Source organism: Pseudorca crassidens, chromosome 5 (assembly GCF_039906515.1).
Source record: "Pseudorca crassidens isolate mPseCra1 chromosome 5, mPseCra1.hap1, whole genome shotgun sequence".
Taxonomy (NCBI): domain Eukaryota; kingdom Metazoa; phylum Chordata; class Mammalia; order Artiodactyla; family Delphinidae; genus Pseudorca; species Pseudorca crassidens.
The window spans coordinates 148,545,793-148,571,007 of NC_090300.1; the positions used below are offsets into that span (position 1 = coordinate 148,545,793).

General features: G+C 42.0%; 1 protein-coding gene across 18 annotated transcripts in view; it reads left to right on the forward strand.

Annotated features, from left to right (window-relative positions):
* PCBP3 (poly(rC) binding protein 3) overlaps positions 1–25,215 on the forward strand; it is a 212,307-nt gene that overhangs the window by 61,596 nt on the left and 125,496 nt on the right. For 15 of the 18 annotated variants that reach the window (XM_067739697.1, XM_067739705.1, XM_067739706.1 and 12 more), the window contains exon 2: positions 20,870–20,908. The exons of 2 other annotated variants lie outside the window; for them this stretch is intronic. The gene's annotated coding sequence lies outside the window, so the exon portion shown is untranslated. Of the gene's footprint in view, positions 1–17,680; positions 17,813–20,869; positions 20,909–25,215 lie in introns of all 18 variants that reach the window. One more of the 18 variants, XM_067739698.1, reaches the window with a different exon arrangement.

Consider the following 25,215-nt stretch of genomic DNA (forward strand, 5'->3'; position numbering starts at 1 on the left):
GCTTTTGACAAATGCTTACTGTCTTGTAGTCATCATTACAGCACGATACATAATAGTTTCACTGCCCTAAGAATCTCATGTGCTTCACCTCTTCATTCTCTTTCGCGAGCCCCAGATAACTGCTGATCTGTTTACCATCTCTACAGTTGTGCTTTTTCCAGAATGTTATATAGTTAGAATCATACAGTATGTAGCTTAGGCAGATTGGCTTCTTTCACTTCGCAATGTGTATTTAAAATTCATCTATTTTGTGTGTATGTGTCACTTGATAGGTCATTTCTTTTTATTGCTGAATAATATTCCATTGTACTAATGTACCGTGGCTTATCTGTTCACCTATTGAAAGATGTTTTTGTTGCTTCCAGCTTTTGGTGGTTATGAATAAAGCTGCTATAAACGTTTGTGTGCAGGGTTTTTTTGGACGTTAAGTTTTCAACTCACTTGGGCAAATACCAGGGAGCACAGTTGCTAGATCACACGGCAAGACTGTGTTTAGTCCCACTAGAAATGAATGAGAGTGGTTTTCTGCTTCCTTGCCAGCATTCGGTACTGTCAGGTTTTTCTAGATTTTAATAATTCTAAAAGGTGTGTAGTTGTATCTCATTGTTTTAATTTGCAATTCCCTAAGTTCCCCAAAGTTGCAATTTTGCTGTTTTTCATTTGGTGAGCCAATTCTGAAGACTGACTCTCTTCTACCACCTGCAAATACAGTAGCCCCCGCTATCTGCCGTTCTGCTTTTCAGTTTCAGTTACCTGAGGTCCAAAAATATGAAATGGAAAATTCCAGAAATAAACAATTCGTCATTTTATGAATCTGAGTAGTGTGGTGAAATCTTGTCCTGTCCTGCTGCATCCTGCCTGGGACATGGATCACCCCTTTGTCCAGCGTGTCCCGCCCTTCAGTCACTTAGTAGCCCTCTCTGTTATCAGGTGGGCTGTCGCAGTATCGCAGTGCTTGTGTTCAAGTCACCCTTATTTGACTTAATACTGGCCCCAAAGCACAAGAGTAGTGATGCTGCAATTCAGATATGCCAAACAGAAGCTGTAAAGTGCTTCCTTTAAGTGGAAAGGTGAAAGTTCTGATCTTAATAAGGAAAGAAAAAAATCGTATGCTGAGGTTGCTAAGATCTACGGTGAGAAAGAATCTTCTACCCGTGAAATTGTGAAGAAGGAAAAAGAAATTCATGCTAGTTTTGCTGTCACACTTCAAACCGCAAAAGTTACGGCCACAGTGCATGCTAAGTGCTTAGGTAACATGGAAAAGGCATTAAGTTTGTGGGTGAAAGACAAGAACAGAAAACGCGTTCCAATTGTTGGGCCAGAAAGCATGATGCTTATACGAAGCCTTCAGCAAGGAATCCCCCGAAATGAGCGACATCAGCCATTTACTGCAAGTGAAGGATTGTTACACAGATTCAGGAATAGGTTTGGGCTGAAAAATATAAAACTTACTGGAGAGGCTATTAGTTATTATTATTAATCTCTTACTGTGCCTAAATTATAAATTAAATTTTATCAAAGGTATGTATGTTTAGGAAAAAACATAGTATACAAAGGGTTCACTACTATCATGACTTCAGGCATCCACTGTGGGTCTTGGAACGTATCTACTGCGGTTAAGGGGGGATGGCCGTGAACTCTTTCTTTTCCAAATGATTTGTTTCCAAGTCTTCTATTGACAGTGTGAACATTGGTTTGTGGTCAGCATTTTATTCGCTTGAGCGGTTTTCGAAATCTACATTCATATACTGATTATGAAGATCCATTTTAGTGAGAGTTACTTCTATATAATTTATGTTGAAATATTGCTGCCTTTGCAGTGAAATACACAGGTTGTCTTCTAGCACTGCGTGGAGTTTGCCGATGAACGTTTTATCTAGACTTTAGGAAATTCCTCCAATAGTAATATAATTCCAGATTTCAACATGCCACCACTGATCAGAAGTTGCCCTTGGCATCCTGCATCTTTCAGGAAAGGTCAAGGCACTCGAGCCCTTGCACCACACATTCTGGGTCCTCTGGCTTTGGCTGCAACCTGTGTTTCTAGCTGAACCCACCCCTTCTCCTTTTCCCTTTGTTTATGTTCCAGCCAAACTGGGCGGAGCCCTGACCTTATCCTTGCTCTCCGTCAGTCAGGACTCTGCGCCTGTAAACTCTGCGTGTTCAGTGCTGCCCACAGGCCTGGCAGAGCGTGCCTCGTCCATCCACGCAGCTTTCCTTATCTGCCCAGGAGGAAGCATCGTGTCCTTTTGAATACTGCAGCTCTCTGCATATTACCTTGGCAAGGTGGGGGGCGGCGGGAGACTTTTGCCCACCTTGCATTATGGCTTTCGGGTCCCCACGTCCTCTCCGCTAATGAGGGCTCTGCGAGTCCTCTCCCCTAATGTGGGGCTCCCTGCATCCTCTCCCCCAGCACAGTGGGGGCTCCTCGAGGCTGTGCCCCTTGCTGGGCCCCGTGCCGGACCTCTCTGGAACCTAGCTCAGCAGGACCCCTATCGGCTGCTGCCATCCTGCCCTCTCATGAGGGGCCCTTGGGGTGAGGATGTGTATTACCTAGGTGGTGGTCTCTTAGAGATGACAGTGGCAATGAGAACGGCACTAAAGGTGGGCAGCCATGTGACTTCTGATCCACGTGACCTGGCAGCAGAAGCCCTTGAGCCAGCTCAGCCCAGGGTTCTCCTGGGTGCCCTGTCGTCATATGCAGATGCTTTTCTTCGCAATCTGATTCTTTCACCCCTCCCAAGCCCACTGTCCTGGCTCCGTCCAGATTTCTGTTTTCTTCCTTTGTGTGTTATGTGCTCCTTGTTCACTTGGGGAAGGGGGCCTGTTGCCAGGACAGCTGCAGGTGGGACGTGCCCAGGACCACATGGTTAAACTTCAACTGTGTTTGTATGGTGTCTCAGTTTTGGGGTTGGGAGGGTGTAAATGTATCATGTTTTGCCATCTTGCTTTATCTTTTCCCCGAAGTGCTGGTGGCCTCCACGGCTGTCGGAAATGCACTGCCCTCGCTTGTGTGTCTTGAGTCTCTTCCGTGGGACTGATGGTGCCCCCACTTCCCTCACTCCTTTGGGGTCTCACCTGCTCTCTGTTCTGACAATGCGCACCGAGGCTTCCCCGTCACCCTTGGGCTAGTTTGTCTCTGCCTCTTTGACGTCTCCACTTGCAAGAGGCTTGTGAGCATCTCAGACTTCACGTGTCCAAAGCTGAGCTCTTGAGCTTCCACCACAGCCCCGACGTCTCGTTGCTGGAGCTGAAGCCTTGGAGCCGCCCTGACTTCACTTCTTATCTCAAACCCACATCTAGTCCTCCAGGAAATCCTGTGTTTTAGGGTGGGTGCCCAGCGAGTTGATGAGGACGTGAGGCTCTTAAGATTGGATTTAAGTGATACAATACAAAATCCACTCAAATGCTTTTAATAATATCATCTGGGAGAGAGTTTGATAATTTATGTAATGTAAATATACTAGGCACCGAAAACTGGTATCGACTGTTAGTGTCAGATGAACTCATGTAAAGACAGAAAGTTTTTTAATATAAGATTAAAAAGATCATTTATCATTCTGATAAAGACAGAATGATTCTAAATTTATATATTTGTAATAACTGAAACTCAGATTATATAGAAAAATTGTCTGATTTGCAAGGGTAAATTGATAGATCTGCAATCATATAGGCTACTTCAATGTTCCTTTCTCAGGAATCGCTAGATCCAATACAAACACATAGATAAAAGATTTGAACAAGCTCTATCACTTGGTCATATGAAAAAATGCAGCCAGTATGGAATATGTAAGTTCTCGATACATGTGAAGCATTTTCAAAATCTGACTTTGTATTTGGTCACAAAGTAAGTCTCACATTCTTTCAGGCTATGTTCTCTGACCAAATGAAGCTAAGTCAGAGTTCAATTATAAAAGCACAGAGAAAGAAAGTTTATATATTTGACATTTAAGAAAATCTAAAAATCGTTCGGATTAAAGTGGAAATGACAATGGGAATATTCAGCTTGACTGACTCCAGCGATGTAAATTAAGGCTTGTAGCATGTGGCAGTCCTTTGAGAGAAATGTACATCTTGCAGGTTATGTGTTTGAAAAGATTAAAGGCTCAAAATTGATCAAATAAGTGTCCAAGTTAAGTTAGGAGAGCAAAAGAAAGTAGAAGGAAGGAAATTATAGCAGTAAGAACAGAAATTTTTGAAACAAAGAAAAGTATAAGTAATAAAATAAAAAACTGGCTGTAAAGAAAAACAAATTTTCAAACCCTTGGTAAGACTGGTCAAAAAATGAAAAGAGAAATGTCTGTTTAGGTCTTCTGCCCATTTTTGGATTGGGTTATTTGGTTTTTTTGTTATTGAGCTGCATAAGCTGCTTGTAAATTTTGGAGATTAATCCTTTGTCAGTTGCTTCATTTGCAAATATTTTCTCCCATTCTGAGGGTTGTCTTTTGGTCTTGTTTATGGTTTCCTTTGCTGTGCAAAAGCTTTTAAGTTTCATTAGGTCTGCATAGCACAGGGAGATCAGCTCGGTGCTTTGTGACCACCTAGAGGGGTGAGATAGGGAGGGTGGGAGGGAGGGAGACGCAAGAGGGAAGAGATATGGGAACACATGTATATGTATAACTGATTCACTTTGTTATAAAGCAGAAACTAACACACCATTGTAAAGCAATTATACTCCAATAAAGATGTTAAAAAAAATGAAAAGAGAAGGCATAAATAAACAATATTAGCTCTATCTTGTTAATAATGTGAATAATCAATATTTTAAAATGACATTTGTCAATTAACTGCAAAACCTGACAGGGCTTCTCATGAGTTTTGAAATGCTGACTCTAAACTATGAGTAAAGAGTGAGGAGCCAAAATACTAATTACTTTTGAAGAAAAATAAGAGGGACTTAACCCTTTCAGATGTTAAAACTTATTATAAGGGTGTAACATTTAGGATCTGCATTATTAGACCAGGGATAGGCAACTATGCCAGCGCACCAGAGTTGGGGACACACTCACAACCCCCCTCCACACACACTCACATGCACCCACACCTACCCACCTACCTACACATACCCACACACCCACACACCCAGCCGCGTCCACACTCCCCCACACGCCCACACCCAGAGGAATTCATAATGCCGGAGGTTGCATTACAAGTGCATGGGCAAAGGATGGATCGTTTCATAAGTATTGCTGGGATAATCTTCTGCCTATATGTAAAGATAAAATTAGATCCATACCTCATGCTTCATATATGAGACTGAATTCTAGACGGAATCAAATCCTGAGTGTGAAAAGCAGAACTAAAATTTATAGAAGACAGAAGATTATCTTTGACATCTGGGTGAAGATGAATTTCTTAAACCAAGCACCAACTGTAAGGAAAAAGACTGGTTTATTTGTCTATATGAAATAGAGAAATCATCTGTATGGTAGAAGATATTTATAGAGTGAAAAGACACACTACAGGCAGGAGGATACATTTGAAAGTCATATAACTTGAAAAGGATTAATATCAAAGATCTAGAAAGAAAAAGCATACAATGGATAAAGGCTATAAAAAATTCAAAATGAGGAAATCATAAAGGTTATAAATGTATGAAAACTGATTTTTCTAGTAATCCATGAAATACGAATTAAAACAATGAGAGACCTTTTTTTTTTTTTTTTTTTTTTTTTTTTTTTGCGGTACGCGGGCCTCTCACTGTTGTGGCCTCTCCCGTTGCGGAGCACAGGCTCCGGACGCGCAGGCTCAGCGGCCATGGCTCATGGGCCCAGCCGCCCCCCGGCATGTGGGATCCTACCGCGCCGGGGCACGAACCCGTGTTCCCTGCATCGGCAGGCGGACTCCCAACCACTGCACCACCAGGGAAGTCCGAGAACATTTCTTATTCATCTGATCTGCAAGCATGAAGTCAATTAATAAGTATCGGTGGGCTGTGGGTAAATGGGAACTCTTACACCTTGCTCTTGAGAGTACAGGTTGGTATAACCACTTTGGAGACCAATTTGGTTACATTAGTAAAGTTGAAAATGTGCACACAATATGACCCACCAATGCCATTTTCACCATTTGCTCTAGAAGATGTCACGAATACCTGAGGATGTGGTCCTACAGTGTTTGTAGTAACAAAACAGTGGAAACTACCTAATTGGCCTCAGTAAGTGGACCCAGACATTTGTTTTGTTCACACAGTCAAAAGTTATTCAGCATTAAAATGAATGAATTAGATCTTTGTATATCAGGATGCATAAATCTCAGTAACAATGTTGACTGTGAAAAACCAAGCTATAAAAGTATGGGTGTTGTATGGTATCTTTGTTTTTGGATATTTACATAGCCAGTTACAGGTATAAACACCTGAATGTGAATGATGATGTGTCATCTTTAGATTGTGTTTCATTTTAAATAGAGATCTGAAGCAAATAAAGCAAAATGTTGACAACTCTTTATTCTTCATGGTAAGTACATAGATGCCCATTATGTTTATTTTTTGATTTTAGATTTAATTCACATACCATAAAATTCACTTCATTAGAGTGGATAATTGAGTGGTTTTTGGTGTATCCACAGAGCTGTGCAACTATCACCACTGTCTAATTTCAGAACATTTTCTACAACCCAAAAAGAAACCTCGCACCCATTAGCAGTCACCTCCCATTCTCCCTTCCCCAGTGCCTCAATACCATTAATCTACTTTCTGTCTCTATGGATTTGCCCATTCTGGGCAGTTCATATAAATGGAGTCATACAGTACGTGATATTTTGTGTCTGGATTTTTTCACTTAGCATAATATTTCCAAGGTTCATCTATGTTGTAGCATGTATTAGTACTTTATTCCTCTTTATGGCTGAATTATATTCCATTCTATGGGTAAAGCATTTTGTTCATCCTTCCGTCCACTGATGGATCGGGGTTGTTTCTGTTTTGTAGCTTTTGTGAATAATGCTCTTATGAACTTGATGTACAGGTTTTTGGAAGAATATATATTTTTAATTCTCTTAAGTAAGGAGTGAAATTGCTGAGTCACAGGGCAACAATATATTCAACTTTTTGACAAGCTGCCAGAGTGTTTTCCAGAATGGCTCCACCATTTTGCATTCCCACCAACATTGCATGAGGGTCCCAATTTCTGCATATCCTCACTAACACTTGTTATGGTCAGTCTTTTTGATTGTAGCCATTCTGGTAGGTGTGACGTGGTATATCATTGTGATTTTGATTTGTGTTACCCTAATGACTAATGATGTTTCAAATCTTTTCACTTGCTTATTGGCCATTTATATATATTCTCTGGGGAAATGTATATTCAAATCCTTTGCCCATTGTTTAATTGAGTTACGTGTCTTTTTTATTGTTGAGTTGTAAGAATTCTTTATATATTCTGGATGCTAGTCCCTTATCAGATTTGTAGAAATTTTCTCCCATTTTGTGGCTTGTATTTTCCCTTTCTTTATTTATAGACTACTTTGAAGCACAAAACTTTTTAATTTTGATCAAGTCCAATTTCTTTTTCTTTTTTGTGTGTGTGATTTGCAATTTTTTAATATTTATTTTAAAATGTTTATTATTTATTTATTGTTCTTCCAGTTTTATTGAGATAAAATTGGCATACAGTTCTGTGCAAGTTTAAGGTATACAGCATAATGATTTGACTTACATACATCATGAAATAATTATCACAATAAGTTTAGTGAACATCCATCATTTCATATAGATACAAAATTTAAGAAATAAAAAAATTTTTCCTTGTGATTAGAACTCTTAGGATTTACTCTCAACAACTTTCATATATAACATACATCACTGTTAATTATATTTATCATGTTGTACATTACATCCCTAGTAATTATTTATCTTATAATTAGAAGTTTGTATTTTTTTAAAAAATTAATTTTCACTGGAGTATAGTTGCTTAACAATGTTGTGCTAGTTTCTGCTGTACAGCAAAGTGAATCAGCTATACATATACATATGTCCCCTCTTTTTTGGATTTCCTTCCCATTTAGGTCACCACAGATTGTTGAGTAGAGTTCCCTGTGCTATACAGTATGTTCTCATTAGTTATCTATTTTATACAGAGTGTCAGTAGTGTATATATGTCAATCCCAATCGCCCAGTTCATCCCACCCCCCGAAGTTTGTATCTTTTGACTGCCTTCATGCAATTCTCCCTCCCCATCCCCTGACTCTGGTAATCACAAATCTGATCTCTTTTTCTATGAGTTTGTTTTTGAAATATAATTGACCTACAGCACTATGTTAATTCCTGTTACACAACATAGTGACTCTATATTTCTATACATTTCAAAATGATTACCATAATAAATCTAGTTATGATATGTTACCATACAAAGATATACATAATTATTGACTATATTCCCCACACTGTACATTTCATATCTGTGACATTTATTTTGCAACTGGAAGTTTGTACCTCTTAATCTTCCTCACCTATTTCTCTCCTCTCCTTACCCTCCTCCCCTCTGGCAACCACCTGTTTGTTCTCTGTATCTATAATTTTGTTTCTGTTTGTTTGTTCAATTATTTCATTTTTTGAGATTCCACATATAAATGAAATCATACAATATTTGTCTTTGTCTGACTTTTTAAACTTAGCATAATACCCTCTAGGTCTGTCAATGCTGTCGCAAACAGCAAGATTTCATTCTTTTTTATGATTGAATAATATTCCATTGTGTATATACACCACATCTTCCTTATCCATTCATCTATTGATGGGCACTTAGGCTGCTTCCATACCTTGGCTATCGTAAATAATGCTGCAATGAACATGGGATGCATATATCTTTTCCAATTAGTGAGTTTGTTTTCTTTGGATAAATACCCAGGAGTGGAATTGCTGGATCATATGGTAGTTCTATTTTAAATTTTCTGAGGAACCTCCGTACTGTTTTCCACAGTAGCTGCACCAATTTACATTCCCACCAACAATGTACTTGGGTTTCTTTTTCTCCACATCCTCACCAACTTGATATTTGTTGTCTTTTTAATAATGGCCATTCTGACAGATATGAGGTGATATCTCATTGTGGTTTTGATTTTCTGGTGATGAGTGATGTTGAGCATATTTTCATGTGCCTGTTGGCCATCTGTATGTCTTCTTTGGAAAATTGTCTATTCAGAAACTCTGCCCAATTTATAATCAAGTTGTTTGGAGTTTTTTTGATGTTGAGTTGTATGAGTTCCTTATCTATTTTGGATATTAGCCCCTTATCAGACATACTAATATCATTTGCAAATATCTTCTCCTATTCAGTAGGTGACCTTTTCACTTTGTTGATAGTTTCCTCCACTGTGCAAAAGCTTTTTAGTCTGATGTAGTCCCATTTGTTTATTTTTGCTTTTGTTTTCCTTGCCTGAGGAGACATATCCAAAAAAACATTACTAAGATGATGTAAAAGAGTGTACTGCCTGTTTTATTCTAGAAGTTTTATGGTCTCAGGTCTTACATTTAAGTCTTTAATCCATTTTGAATTTATTTTTGTGCATGGTATGAGAGAGTAGTCCAGTTTGTTTCTTTTGCATGTAGCTGTCCAGTTTTCCCAACACCATTTGTTGAAGAGACTGTCATTTCCCCATTGTACAATATATTCTGTCTTCTTTGTCATAGAGTAATTACCCGTGTAAGTGTGGGTTCATTTCTGGGCTCTCTATTCTGTTTCATTGATATTTATGTCTATTTTTGTGCCAGTACCATACTGTTTTGATTACTGTAGCTTTGTAGTATAGTCTGAAATCAGGAAACATGCTACTCCCAGTTCTGTTTTTCTTTCTTCAGACTGCTTTGGCTATTCGGGATCTTTTGTGTTCCCATACAAATGTTAGGATTATTTGCTCTAGTTCAGTGAAAAATGCCATTGATATTTTGACAGGGAATGCATTGAATCTGTAGATTGCCTTGTGTTGCTCGTCATTTTAACAATACTAATTCTTCCAACCCATAAGCACTGTGTATCTTTCCATCTGTTTGTGTCATCTTCAGTTTCTTTCATCAGTGTCATAGTTGTCTGAGTACAGGTCAGTTACCTCCTTAGATTTATTCCTAGGTATTTTATTCTTTTTGATTTGATTGTAAATATGGTTGTTTTCTTAATTTCTCTTTCTGATAGTTCATTGTTAGTGTATAGAAACACAACAGACTTCTGTATATTTGTATTCTGAAACTTTACTGAATTCATTCTTGAATTCTAGTAGTTTTTTGGTGGCATCTTTAGGATTTTCTATGTATAACATTATATCATCTGCAGACAGTAACAGAGTTAACTTTTCCCTTTCCAGTTTGGATTCCTTTGATTTTTTTTTTTTTCCTTGTCTGATTGCTGTGGCTAGCACTTCCAATATTATGTTGAATAAAAGTGGTGAGAATGGGATTCTTGTCTTGTTCCTGATCTTAGAGCAAATGCTTTCAGCTTTTCATTGTTGAGTATGTTAGCTGTGGGTTTGTCATATATGACCTTTATTATGTTGAGATATGTTCCCTCTCTACCCACTTTGTAGAGAGTTTTTATCATAATTGGATGTTGAGTTTTGTCAAAAGCTTTTCCTGCATCTATTGAGATGATCATGTGATTCTTATTCTTCAATTTGTTGATGTGGTGTATCACATTGACTGGTTATGGATATTAAGCCATCTTTGCATCCCTGGGGTATATCCCACTTGATCATGGTGTATGATCCTTTTAATGCATTGTTGAATTTGGTTTGCTAATATTTTGTTGAGGATTTTGCATCTGTGTTCATCAGTGATATTGGCCTGTAATTTTCTTTTTTGGTGATGTCTTTGTCTGGTTTTGGTATCAGGGTGATACTGGCTTCATTAAATGAGTTTGGAAGTGTTCCTTCCTCTGCAATTTTTTTGGAATTGGTTGAGAATGATAGGTGTTAGCTCTTCTGTAAGTGTTTGGGAAATCCACCTGTGAAGTTGTCTAGCCCAGACTTCTGTTTGTTGGGAGTTTCTCTAAATTGCTGATTCAGTTTCATTAATGGAAATTGGCCTGCTCATATTTTCCCGGTTCAGCCTTGGGAGAGTGCACGTTTCTAGGAATTAGTCAATTTCTTCTAGGTCGTCCATTTTATTGGCACTTAGTTGACCATAGTAGTCGCTTGGGATCCTTTGTATTTCTGTGGTGTTAGTTGTAACCTCTCTAGTTTCATTTCTGATCTTATGCATTTGGACCCTTCTCTCTTTTTTTCTTGATGAGTCTGGCTAGAAGTTTATCAATTATGTTTATCTTTTCAAAGAACCAGCTCTTAGTTTCATTGATCTTTTTTTTTTTTTTTTTGTCTCTACTTCATTTATTTCAGCTCTGAGCTTTATTATTTCTTTCCTTCTAATAACTTTGAATTATGTTTGTTCTTCTTTTCCTACTTCCTTTAGGTATAAGGATAGGTTGTTTATTTCAGATTTTTCTTGCTTCTTGGGGTAGGCTTGTATAGCTATAAACTTCCCTCTTCTAGATTCTTACTTCTCTTCCATTGAAATGTCTACCTGTGTATCATCTATACTATATTGTCTATATCTATATCTATCTCTATTCAGATTTTCTATTTTTTCTTGAGTCATTTGTCAGTTTCAGGCCCTCTGCTATCTTCTGCCTCAAGTCATAGAAACAAACAGCAAAGAATTTTTTTTTCTTTTTGTGGAAAGTAGTGTTAGAGGCTAAAATCTTGACTCCAGGGCTACACATAAGTATTTGTGGTGGCCCTGAGTTCACATTGATTCCTTCCCAATTTAATTCGATTACTATTAGGTCATTAAAAATTTTAATTCTAATATTTAAAACACCTGAATTTCTTATTTTCTACAATATATTTACTTAAATTTGTTGAATCTTTGGCCGTAAATTAGTTATGTGTCCTTTTTTATGATCCCCATGTGTTCCATTGACTCTCATCTAGATGCTTTGCTGGTGACTACTGAGTAGGTGGTTTACAAAAGGGACACAGATACCAACAACCACGAAAAGGTGCCAAACCTCCCTATTAGTGGACAAACGCGTACACATCATTCTCTGACCGTCCTGTCGGCATATATCTTGAGAAGGTTTATACAAAGGAGTTTTGGCCAGGAATCACAGAGACTAGACTCTGAGACGTCAGTATTTTGTGTCTCAGAAAGTGACTGAAGGGAGACAGTTTCTGGGGGGCCCTTTGTCCTTGTGTGTATCACAAGCTTTAAAAACATTTAGGCACCTGGCTTAAAATGCTGCTCTTTAGCACTTATCTTCAGGAAACCATCAGATAAGCATTACATTTATGTACAGAGGATGTTCATTACATCATTAATTTAAATAATTAACAATTGGAAGCACCCCAAATGCCCAATAACAGATGATTTAGTAAATCAGTTATTGTACTTCTACACATAGTAGAGTATTAGGTAGCAATTAGTGTTTATAGGAATGATTCATGACATGGAAAAATGAGCCCAGAATATGAGGCCAAAACACAGGTAAAAACAGCATATTTGAGATAAAATATAGGGGTGTGTGTGTGTGTGTGTGTGTATTTTAAAGGCCTCAAGGAGGTACAACCAAAGCTTTATGGTGTCTATTTCTGAGAACTGGGATCACAGCTGAAACCTGATTTCACACATTTCTGAATTTTCTAAATTTTCCTAAATGAACATACACTGCTTTTATAGTCATAGGAGAAATAAGATTTTTTATATTAGAGAAGAATTATGTGAAAATTAGTCTGATCTTTTATATGCAGAAACATCATTCTAAGCATAAAAGCAACGCAAGTAATTTCAAATAATAGATAAGTTTGATTTTCATAGACACGTTTCTTTGAATATCAGTAAACAGTATTAAAAGCTAAAACAAGCTGTTATGAACATTTTCTGCAAATATTACAGACAAATATAGTACGTTGTTCTGAAAGCATATGTAATCTGTCTCATTTTTAAAGAAGTATATGTAAATGCATGTTACAATGAGAAACTACCAGGAGAAAATATACTCTACTGCTGTCAGTGCTTCTGTCTGGGAATTGGAAGTACTCTTAAATATGTCTCTTGTGCTTTTCTGCACTTCCTAAATCTTCTGCACAGAGAATAAGCACATGTCCTGCGAGGGTCTAAAATTGTTGTCGTAAAGAGCAGGGCTGAGCACATGGCTTCTGTCCCTGCCAGGACCTGCTGTTGCTCAGCACCTGCACTCCTGGGGAGGTCCAGGGCAGGGGCGTGCACAATGACTCTCTACCACTGAGTCAAATGCTTGTATTCAGGGAGTTGTCTAGAAAGTCTAGTAGATGTACTTTAGGCAACTTCAATACCCTGGTGAAAGGCCAAGCAGATTTCTTGTGTCTGATTCTGGTAATGAGAGTGACCCACTCAGAAAACTGAGAGAGTAAAAATAACAAAGTTTAAAATTTTAATTTAATAAGTCCCTGTACTGAGATTGAAACAAAATCCTTTTGTCAATTCTTGCAAGTTGGTAGTGAATAAAGCCCATCAGCATAACTTAAAAAGACTGAAACATGGGTGTGCACATCTGTATTCATGTACATCGAGTGTGAGCTATCGTAAATAGGAAAATGAAACAAAAAATTACCTCATCCCGGGACGTGGGTGGCTGCTGTGAGCATGACACTGAACTTCTAAGTGGAGGAAATTTGCAGTCGGGTGTGGGGACGGGTGAAAACCTGCTCTCGCAGGCCAGGGAGCACGCCTGGCACGGCATGCAGGATGATGCGAGGCCAGAGGTCAGGCAAGGGGCTCCCGGGCTCTTGGCCTCTGCGTTCCTTGATGATCATGTCACCACCATGCACTGGCCTTGAGATGCTAGTTTTTGATGTGGAGGAGTAAAGAAGTTCAACCCCTGGCTTCCTCCTTCTCTTTTCTGCTGAGACCATCACCAGGAGTGTAATTACTTAGAAATGGTAATTGAATTGGTGGATTCTGTGATAGGAATGAAGCTGAATCATCCTTGCCCGTCCTCCCCCCAGAAGCTCTTTTAAACTCTAGTTACCCCGACTTCTTGTTGGCACTGCAGGACTCTGAAAGTGCTCTGTTGGAGGGGGTGAGTTAATGAGACACTCCATCCCCCAGTCTGGGGAAATTTGGTCCTCTTGAAGTCAGATCTTTGCTATGGCCTATTTAGTTTTGGGTAAAAGCAGTGGCATTCGCTCTTCTTCCTTTATTGAGATCTGTCATGGTGTGCGTTCCCATTTAGCAAAAACTGGGACCGTGAGCAGATCCTGAGGATCTGCAGTTCCAAGGGTGTCCCGGTGTGAGACCACCAGCACTGCCCCGAGTCATCATTAAGAGGAGAAAGAGTGTTTGAGGCTATAGACTGCGTAGGTTCACCTGGGGAAGTGAGTGTAGTCGGTGGGGAGGAGCCTGTGGCTGGAGCTGCCGGAGGCGGTCCAGTGCTCTTGCCCCAGCCCCTGCTGTGCACTCTGAGGCCTTGGCAGTGCCCACCCCGCTCACTTTCCCGGGGCCCTGTGCTTCCTCCCCTCTGTGCATTGAAAGCTGCTGGGCGCACTTGATCCAACCTGGGCTTCCTGTCCCTGGTGCACTGCCTCCCTCTGGGAAGTTTGTCTCTCCTTAGATTTCTTCCATCTTGACAGTCAGGATTTGGAAGAGTATCTCCATGTGACCTGCATGCATGCTCCACTCCTGTGCTGGGTTCTGGCTGGTCTGGATGACATACTTTCCTCTTTTCCCACCAGCCTATCTTTTCATGTGCTTATTTGCCATCAACATGCTTTCTTTGGTGAAGGATTTGATCAAACATTTTGCCCATTTAAAAAATTAGGTTGTTTTCTTGTTGAGTTCGAGAGTTCTTTATATATTCTGGACAGTCCTTAATGGAGTACATGTTTTGCAAATATTTTCTCCTAGTTTGTAGCTTGACTTCTCATTTTTATGTATATTTTGAAGATCAGAGGTTTGAAATTTTCATGACATCCCACTTACCAGTTTTTTTCTTTTATACATCATGTCTTTTGTATCATACTCAAGAATTCTTTGTAAAACTGGAGGTCTGTAAGATTTTTATTCTCATTTCTCTTATTCTTTCTTTTGGAAGTTTTATATTTTGGCTGTTACATTTAAGTCTATGATAGATTTTGAATTAATTTTGTATCGGATGTGAAGAAAATGTCAAAGTCCTTTTTTTTTCCTTTTCTTTTTTGTATATGGTATCTAGTTGTTCTAGCACCATTGATTAAAAAGAGTATCCTTTACCCATTCAGTTGCCTTGGAACCTTTGTCAGAAGTCAGTTGACCATATATCTGTGTGTTTTAAGGGAACCTGGAATTTGACTTAATCAGGAACGGTAAGACAGGCAGATATGGAAGTGACTGGCATGAAGGAAGAAGTTTATACTCACAGATCTTTATACTCCTAGAAACAGGAGGCAGGGTGGGGCATTCAGGGCCACATGGGGAAGCACCAGGGTCAGTCAGGAGTCAGAGAATAGGTGAGGCAGGGTCAGCAGACTAAAGATTGGCTAGTTTGAATAATTTCAGCAGGCCCATGGGCATGATGTCTGGTACCTGACCCTAGGGTGATTAGGTCGGGTGGATAGTGGCCCAGAGAGTGAGGGCCCCACAGAGGAGGTGGTTGGGGTGTGGGCTCTGAATTGGATGGTTTGTATTTGAAAGGTGCCCCCAGGGTGAGTTGTTTATCCTACCTCTAGAAATTGGCTAACTCTGGGAGGGCTGTTCCTCCTGAATCAGCAAGGCCTAGATGTGAAAGCACAAGAGCACGAAAAGTTAAAAAGCAAAACAAAACATGGTTAACAACATGCGGACTATTTCTGGACTTGCTATTCTGTTCCTTTGATCAATTTATTTATCTTTGTGACTGTAGCTTTATAATAAATCTTGGAATAACTTCTCCTACTTTGTTCTTTTTCAAAGTTGTTTTGGCTGTTTTATTTTCTTTGTTTTAGCCTGCTCTGATTTAGATTGAGATTGCATTGAATTGATAGATCAGCTTGGTGCAATTGACATCTGGTTGGACAGAAGTGCTAAGAGGGGACATCCTTGCTTTGTCCCTGATCTTAGGGGAAAGCATTCAGTCTTTTACCCATATGTGTGACGTTAGGTGTAGGTTTTTACTAGAGGCCCTTTATCAGGTTCAAAAAGTGCTCTTATATTCCAAGTCTGGTGAGGATTGTTTTTCATGAGTGGTATTGAATTTTGTCAAATGCTTTTTCTGTATCTTTTGAGATCATTATATAGTTTTTCTTTTTTTCTGTCTATGTGGTCCACGCGTATAAACGGTCTCAGGCATACCTCAGAGATACTGTGGGTTTGGGTTCAGACCACAGAAATAAAGCAAATATTGAAATAAAGCGAGTCACATGAATTGTTTCTGTTTCCCAGTGCATATAAAAGTTATGTTTATACTATACTTTAGGCTATTAAGTGTGCAATAGCATTCTGTCTAAAAAGCAATGATACCTTAATTTAAAAATATTTTATTGCTAGAAAATGCTAATCATCATCTGAACCTTCAGCGAGTTGTAATCTTTATGCTGGTGGAGGGTTTGAAATATTGCAAGAATTACCAAAATGTGACATAGACACATTAAGTGAGCAAATGCTATTGCAAAAATGGCACTGATAGACTTACTTAATGCAGGGTTGCACAGACCTTGAATTTGTAAAAAACACAATATCTGTGAAGCGCAATAAAGTGAAGTGCAATGAAATGAGGTTGGCTGTATCTTGATTTTTTTTTTTTTTTTAGTATAAAATCAATTGCTTTTCTGGATTGAAATCTACTTTGTCATGATGTATTTTTTTTCTATTGTGTGATTGGATATGCTAAAATTTAAGAGTTTTTGCCTCTGTATTTATGAGGAGTATTGGCGTGTTTACCTGTAGTGTCTTTTTTTGGTTTTGGTATCAGGTTAATTCTTGTCTCATGGAAGGATTTGGAAAGTGTTCTCTTATATTCAATTTTCAGGACAAGTTACTAAGAAATCGGTATTGTTTCTTCCATTGAAGCCATCTGGATTGGCTCTTTTTTTTGGTGGGGAGGTTTTTAACTTGAATACATTTAGAGTTATCTGGTTTTCCTTGAGTGAGTTTTGATAGCTTTATTGTTCTAAGAATTCCATTTAAGTTGTTAAATTTATTGGCATGCAATAGTTCCTAACATTCCCTTATTATATTATATTTATTTTCTTTTTACTGAAGTGAAATTCACATACTACACAATTAATCATTTTAAAGTGTACAATTCAGTGACATTCAGTGAATTCAACAGTGTTGTGCAACCACCACCCAGTTTTAGACTTTTCAAAGTCTGAGACTTTTTCATCACCCCAGAGAAACACCCCACACCCACTAAGTAATCACTCTCCATATTGCCCTTTCCTCATCATCTGGACACAACTAATCTGCTTTCTATCTCTGTGGATTTACCTATCCTGGGTATTTCATGGAAACGGGATCATACCATATGTGACCTTTTATGTCTGGCTTCTTTCTTTGAGCATAATGCTTTCAAGGTTCATCTGAGTTGTAGCATGTATCAGCACTTCACTGCTTTTTATGGCCACAGAATATTCCATTGTTTGGACATATTACAATTAGTTTATCCATTCATTCATTGATGGACATTTGGGTTGTTTCCGCATTTTGGCTGTTGTGAATAATGATGCTATGAACAACATCTGTTTGATTCTCTCTTTTCAGTTCTTTTGGATGTATACCTAAGAGTGGAATTGCCAAGTCATATGATAATTCTGTGTTTTGCTTTGTGAGGAACTGGCAACTGTTTTCCACAGAGGCTGTACAGTTTTACATTCTCACCAGTAATATATGAAGGTGCTTATTTCTCCATGTCCTCACCAACACTTGAATGTATATTGTGTTGTTATTTATGGAGTGCCCTAGAAATGTCAGTTATGTGAAGCTGGGTGACAGTGTTGTTTGAGTTCCCTATAGCTTTTACTGACCTTCTGTCTAGTTGTTTTGACCCCTTTATTAGTATGTAATGCCTTTTTTTATAGACTTCTGATAATATTCTTTGCACCGACATCTACTTTTTCTGATGTTAATATAGCCATTCCAACTTTCTTTTGATCAAGGTTAGCATGGTACATCTTTTTCCATCCCCTTTATTTTAATCTATTTGTATATTTATTTTTAAAGTGGGTTTCTTATAAATATTGTATAGTGAGGTCCTGTTTTTTATCCAGTCTTAAAAATCTCTGTATTCTCATTAGGTTGTTTTAGACCACTTATACTTAATATGATTATTGATATGATTCAATTTAAATCTATCATTTTGCTATTGGTTTTCTACTTGTCCCATTTGCTATAAGATCCTCTTTTTTTTTTTTTTTGACTTATTTTGGGTTGAGTACTATTTATGATCACTTTCATCACCTTTACTAACTTATTAGCTCTATCACTTTGTTTTTAGAAGTTGCTTTGGGACTCGTTGCATATATCCTTAAGTTATCACTGTCTGTCTTCAATTAATATTATACTAGTTCACTTATAGTATAAAACCTAAAATCTGCCATCTCACTTCTCGTGGCCTTTATGTTACTGTGTCATGCCATTTTACTTCTACACTGCTATAAACCCCACAATACATCGTCATTATTTTTGCTTTAAATAGTCCATTATCTTTTAAAACAATCTTACAAATTAAGAAGAAAGGCTCATATTTATTCATGAATTTTGTTTCCAGTGCTTTTCATTTCTTTTTATAGATCTAGATTTCCTTCTGATATCATTTTTCTTTTGTATGATGGACTTACTTTAATATTACTTGTAGTTCAGAAGGGTCGGTGGTGAATTATTTTAGCTTTTGTTTATTAGAGAAAGTCTACATTTTGTCTTTGTATTTGAAAGTTGTTTTCACTGTTCATGGTATTTCAGGTTGACAGTTTTTCCTTCATTACTTTAGAGATGTCATCCCATTGACTTCTGGCTTGCATTGTTTCTGGGAAGTCCTTATCCGCCACGTCTGTGTTTGTCCCTCTGTACGTAATGTTCTTTTTTCTCTGGCTGCTTCTAAGATTTCCTCTTTGGGTAAGTTGATTACGATGTAACTTGATTTGATTTTCTTCATGTTTTCTTTTGCTTGGGGATTGTTGACCTTCTTGGCTTTATGGGTTCATAATTTTCATCAATTTTTGAAATTTTTTGTCATTATTTCTTTAAATACATTTTTGTCCCATCCTGCTCTTCCCCCCTGAGTTTTCAATTACACAGATATTTCTGTGTTTTTAGGGAAGAGGGAGTCTTTCCCTGTGTCTCATTTGAGATCGTTTCTGTCTGCATGGGTTGTTTTGCCTGCATATTGCCTAATCTTTCCTTTTCTAGTGCGATGTGATGTTAATGCCATCTAGTGTATTTTTCATTTCAGATATATTTTGCATCTCTAGGTGTTTGATTTGGGTCTTTTTAAAAATGCTTTTCATGTCTCTCCTACATGTTATGCTTTCCTCTATCTTCTGGAACATATACAATGTGTTTATAATGGCTGTTTTAAGGACCTTATGTGCTAATTATTTCCTTGGGTAATTTTCTGGTTCTTTTTCTTACTGATCAACTATCCTCATTATGAGATATATTCTCATGCTTCTTTGCATCCATGGTATTTTTTAAATGAATGAAAGACATCATGATTGTATATTGTGGGGCTCTGTATCCTTTTAAATATTTTAAACTTTCCTCTTCAAATGTATTTGTTACTTGGACAGTTTAGACCCTTCAGTGGCTTGTTGAGCATTGTTAGGCTGTACCTAGGTTAGTCTGGTGCTCATGTGCCCCTGCCACCGGGGCTGTGCTCTTCCAAGTGCCAAGCCCAGTGGCCCCCCGTGTCACAGGTTCCCTAGTCTGGCTGTTGGGAGTGTGGTCCGTTCCTGGAGCTGCGGCAGTCACAGCGATCCTTTGTCCTGCTTCTCGCTGCTGCGCCTTCCCTGGCCTCAGGCACACGCGCTGGTCAGTGTCCTGGCAACGACCCAAGCGAACCCCTACCCGTCTCTGGAGCGTTTCTCAGCTCTCTCCTTTCTGGTCCTCTGCCCTGCTGATTCTCGCTGCTATTGCCTCCTTGAACCTCAGCTGTTTCCTCATCTCAGGACTCCCCCAGGTTTGCCTAGGTTCCCCCTTCCTGCACTGTGGCCTCATAACCCTCCCAGAGCTGTAGGCCGGGCAACCAGGATGCATCACATGCGTTTCCTCCCTCGGAGTCATTGTCCTGTGCTCCCTGTTGTCCCATGTCTGAACACCCTTGTCTCATGTCTTTTGGCTGGTTCTTCATTGTTTGAGGCTGGAGAGTTCCTCCTCTTCTGTCATGGCTGGAAGTGGATGTGTCTAACGTTCGCCTGGTCTTCAGTCCTCACTGGACAGACGCCTCTGGGCTGCCTGGAGGAGGCTCGGGCAGAGCTATTTACCTGCCCGTAGAGTCTGCACAGGCCGGGCTCGGAGGTCCTGCTGTCTGGGCAGAGCACTCTTCAGACTTGGAACTGAGACCATGTGGGTGGACATCTGGGTGGGGGGTCCTACCTACACCTCATCGTGGGCTTCTCCTTACTGCTTCCTACAGACTTAAAGGGGTCTGGGGGTCAACGCTGCCCTAGACTTCCATCAGGTTTAGGACCGTGGGCCAGGGTTCAGGGGAGCCTGGGCTCTGAGCGTTAATTGGTATCTTTTAAGTTCCAGACGCAGTTTAGAATCTAACCACCTTTCATGGAATTTTTTCTCTTGGAGACTGCCTTTCTCCTTCCAAATAACTGATTTATGACTACATTCTTTTAAAAATTTATTTAGTTTGATAAGACTTGATATCTAAGATGATAGACCATTCCTTGGGTTATTTTCTACCTATGATTTCCAGTTATAATAACTTTTTTAACCTGTTTACAGGGCTGCCTACAGACAGAGAAGCTCTTCCCATGGTTCCATGTAAGTAGTCTTCTTATGATGCCGTTGGAGAGGTATGTCTTTAAATTAAGGGATTCTTTCCACGTCAGTTGAGTTGTAAGGTCTTGCTTGCGTATGAAGCCATGTGTCTTGCTGACTCTCCTTATGGCCTGGTTTCATGTCACATGAGGCATGTGTTACAGGTCAGGTGCAGCAGCAGTGTCCGTGATGTGCACGTTATCCCTTCTGGCTTCTGTAGAACCAATATTTAAAAAGAGGGAGTTTCCTCCTTTTGTTCTAACCTTTCTTCTTCAGAGTCAACCTGACTAAACTGTCCAGCAGGGGCCTGGGAGCCAGTTGTTAGCATGGGCTGAGTGGACGGTGCCTTTGTCCCATGTTACAGCAGTGACAAGTGTGTGCTGTGGCCGTGATGGCATCGTGTCCAGGCCCCACGGACACCTCTTTGTGGCCGTGACTCCAGTTTTGCAAAACTACCTTGAAAGGATTCCTTTTAAATTTATCCTTAAGATGCCTTTGTTTTTCTACAGCTTATAACTGTTATTTTCTAGAAGTGTTCAGTGGTCTTGCCCAGAAGGCTGGTGTGTTCAGGCTGGCGGCTGATGTCATGCAGTGCCGGCTGTGCTCACACGAGCCCCTCACCGCGCCCTGCAGGGCAGGTGCTTTTGTTCTGCCCACTTCTCAAGGCTCGGGGAGACGACGTCTCTGTGCTTGTGGGTGGTGAGACGGGGGTCTGAGCCAAGGCCTCTGACCTCACGGGCCCGCGTCCACATTGCGATGGCAGGATAAGTGGGAGGTGCCTTGATGACGGGATGTGGGCTCCAGACTCGGTGTCTGCCCTTCTCTTCCTGGTGGCCTTGACTGCAGCCCCGAGAGGCCACCGCGGGGTCCTGGGCTCAGCCCATCCTGATCGGAGAGCGCTCGCTATGAGCACCACAGTGACCTTCCGGTCTTGTCGCCAGCAGTCCCCTCAGGAGACACGAGAGACGGTGGCGAGGAGTCAGGGAGCATGTGCACACGGAGACTTAGGGCGGGTGGGTAACTGGACGCCCGATAGTTGAAGGGGAAAGTTCTTAGGTAACAAATTGCTTGAGCAAAGACCTTAATTGCGCTTTCATTCATTCAGTACATATTGATAGGGCCAGCCACGCTTCTGGAATCCCAGCTTCCTGTATTACATCTGTGGGGGTCACACAACATAAAAGTAATAAGCAGATGCATCACGTAGTGTGCCGGGTGGTGAGCTTGCCAGGGAGGAACAGAGAAGGGTCGGGGTCAGGGCTGCACGGGCAGTGGATGGGGGTCAGGGCGGCCCCTGGGAAGGGGCATCTGAGCAGAGCCTTGGAGGCACCGGGGTGGCCCCTGTGAGTGGTGGCAGGTGAAGGGCTCCAGGCCCAGGGGAGCCAGCGAGCGTAGGGGCGGGGCCCAGAGATGAGGGCAGCGGGGATACACGGGGGCCCTTGCTCACTGCGGGCAACGCTGCTGAGTGTGGGAGCGGCGAGCGGGTAGTCTTCTTTCTCCGTGTTGGATTGTTTTTGCAAACTAAAGCTGTTATAATACCTGCTTCTTAGAGGACATCCAAATCCCAACTGGCTTGGGACCAACTTTGTAATTGTGCAAATCTGGATCTAATTTTCACAGAAATCCCGAGGGAAGGGCCTCTGGAACTCAGGCATATAAACAACACCCTGTGAGTGCTGGGCCTCTCTCCCCTAGACTTTGGTGTCGCCCACATCCCTCCCCCTGGCAGGCCGGGCAGTCTGACCGGCCTGCAGTTCTGGAAACAGCCAGCATGCTTGGGTGGGGCGGGCTGGCCCAGGCTGCTCCCCCTGTGCGTGTGCATGGCCCCAAGGGCCTAGTGTGGGCGCTAGAGGAGGCCCCGGCACCCAGGCAGAGGCAGAGATAGCCGGGCAGTGCGAGCTGGCAGGACTGTGATTCTACAGGACTGCAAACCCCCTGAGGCTTGGTTAAGGAAAGGCAGCAGGCTTTTTATAGGGCACCTGTGGCCTCTTCTGTGAGCGGGGAGGGAGCTGTTAGGGGCACTGAGCTGGTTGGAACAGAGATCAGTCCGCTTCCATTGGCAATCTCGATCTCGATTGAACCCTGCAGAGTCTTCCTGTGGGATTCCTGGGTGGGAGTAGGGGGTGATGAGCCAGAAGGGAACTCATCTGCAGTGGATGTTCCCCAGAGGACGTGGTGGCTCCGGAAGAACTTGTTTTCCCATTTGCACATCTTCCGAGAACTTTCCACACTTCCTTAGAGTCGGGCAAAGGGCAGTCTTCCGTGGAGCAGCTGCAGATAGGCCTTTCCCCGCCGCCCTGTGTGCCTGTGCTCACATCCGGCTGGGACCCTGACCCCGGTTTGTTTAGCGGGGACCTGGGCTCCCACAGCCCGCCCCACGCCCCCGCCCATCTCGGGGCTAGGCCTTCGGCCACACTAAGATCAGGGAATCAGCAAATAGTGATAATGAAAACCTTGTTGAAATTTTTATTTACTTTGAAGTCTTTTATTCTTTGTAATACTGAGAAAGATTATTGGCTTTCTAGGCTTCCCACCCCCGGCCCTGCATTAGGATAACGACTTTCACTACACAATTGGAAAATATGAAAAAGAACTTTAAAACTCACCTATAGTGAGGGCAGACAGAGCCCCCCGACCGGGACTCCTCCATCAGGGCCTCCTTCCCCCCACACTACCCGCGTCCTTCTTGGTGACCCTCCACCTGCAGCCTGCGGTTCACGGGGCAGCCCTGTAATCACCTTCTCACAAACACCCCTGGTCCTTCCTGTCCCTCCACTGTCCCCTCCATGCAACAGCAGTGTGGTGTTGCCCAGAAGACCATGCAGCCCTGAAGACTGGCCAAGGGCCTGGGGGACCCCAAGCCCGCCCCAACCCAGCCTCGCCTCAACCCCTAGTAAGGTGTGCTTTTATCTGAGGCCCTTCTTGTGCATCTGATCTTTCTTCCTCAGATTTCTAATGTAATCAGGTTTCAGCCTCTGCTGATGACCGCGCCTCGTAATTCAAGGAGAAAAGCGGAAATAGGAAAATTGTGGAAAGCCTGATTAAAAAGCAGTCAGACTCTCAGCCCCCGCTCCCACACCTGGACAAACCGCTTCCCCACCCTGGCTGCAGGCTGGAGGGTGGAGCGGAGGCCCCGGGCACAGCAGAGGGGACTGTCCTAAACAGGAGGTGGGGCCGCGCTCAAGTGGATCTGGAGCCCTGTGGCCCCAGCCCCTACCCAGCCGGCCCCCAGAGCACTGGCAGCCTGGCGTGGGCCTTTGGGCGCGGCTTGGTGGAGCAGGCAGGCTGACGGGCTCAGGTGCTGCCACTCGGGTGGTGGGGCAGGGGGATGAGGCTCCAGGAGTAGATCATGGGCTGCCTCCTGCTGTGCTTGAGGGGTCAGAGGCCGGTGGGTCCCTGGCTGAGAGTTTGGAGGTAAAGTAACACTAAGTACATAGAAAATTATGCAAACAAGCAAGCCTCTCACTCACTCCAGGAAACACATGTACAAGAGGGAGATGCAGCGTGAGGTGTGAAGAGCAGGTCCACGCTGCCTGTGGTCCCTGCTGACAGCCGGTGGGCGGAGGTGTAGCACTTGGAGGGATGGGGGGAGGGTGTGGGTGGGGTGGAGGTTCATCCTCAGGCTCTAGGAGGAAGCTAGTGGGTGACACACAAGATCCTGGAGTCAAGAAGAGCCGTACAAAGCCGGTCATTGGAACCGAGGAGAGAAATAGCAAAAGAGGGAAAAGGAGCAAGACGCCTGCGGGGCAGAGGGGGGCAGAGGGCCGGCGGCGCGGCTCCCCATCAGCTCTGTGGGACTCTGACTGTTAAAACTATGTACGTTTATAATTGTGTTAAAAATAAAAAGTAAAAGGTTATATTGCAAATGCTGTTTCACACCCCAGAATTTGAAAGCAGTCCCCCAGACCCTCCGCTGTCTGCTTCTGCCGGGCCGAGCTCCCCTGCATGGCCATCTGGCCCTCCCAGCGGGGCTGTGTCTTCACCACTTGGCCAGACCGTGTGGCCCCTGCCTTGCCGAATCCGGTAGATCTTTCTCCTTGGGGAGCTGAGCGCTGCAGCTTGAGGCCAGCAGGGCCGCCCCTTCTGGTGTGTTCTTTCAAAGGCTCCAGGACCCTGTGCTCTCCTGGTTTTGCATGTTTGTTGTGCGTCACCTCCTCCTCCTTCCCCCGCTCCCCACCACGCGTGAGCCTGCCTTGACGCACAGCACATTCTCGGTGCTCAGAGAGGACCCCGCTGATGGTCGGTGCTTGGGGACTACGGGGTCCAAGGCACTGCTGCGGACATTTTGGTCTGTTTCACTCCAGGTTCTG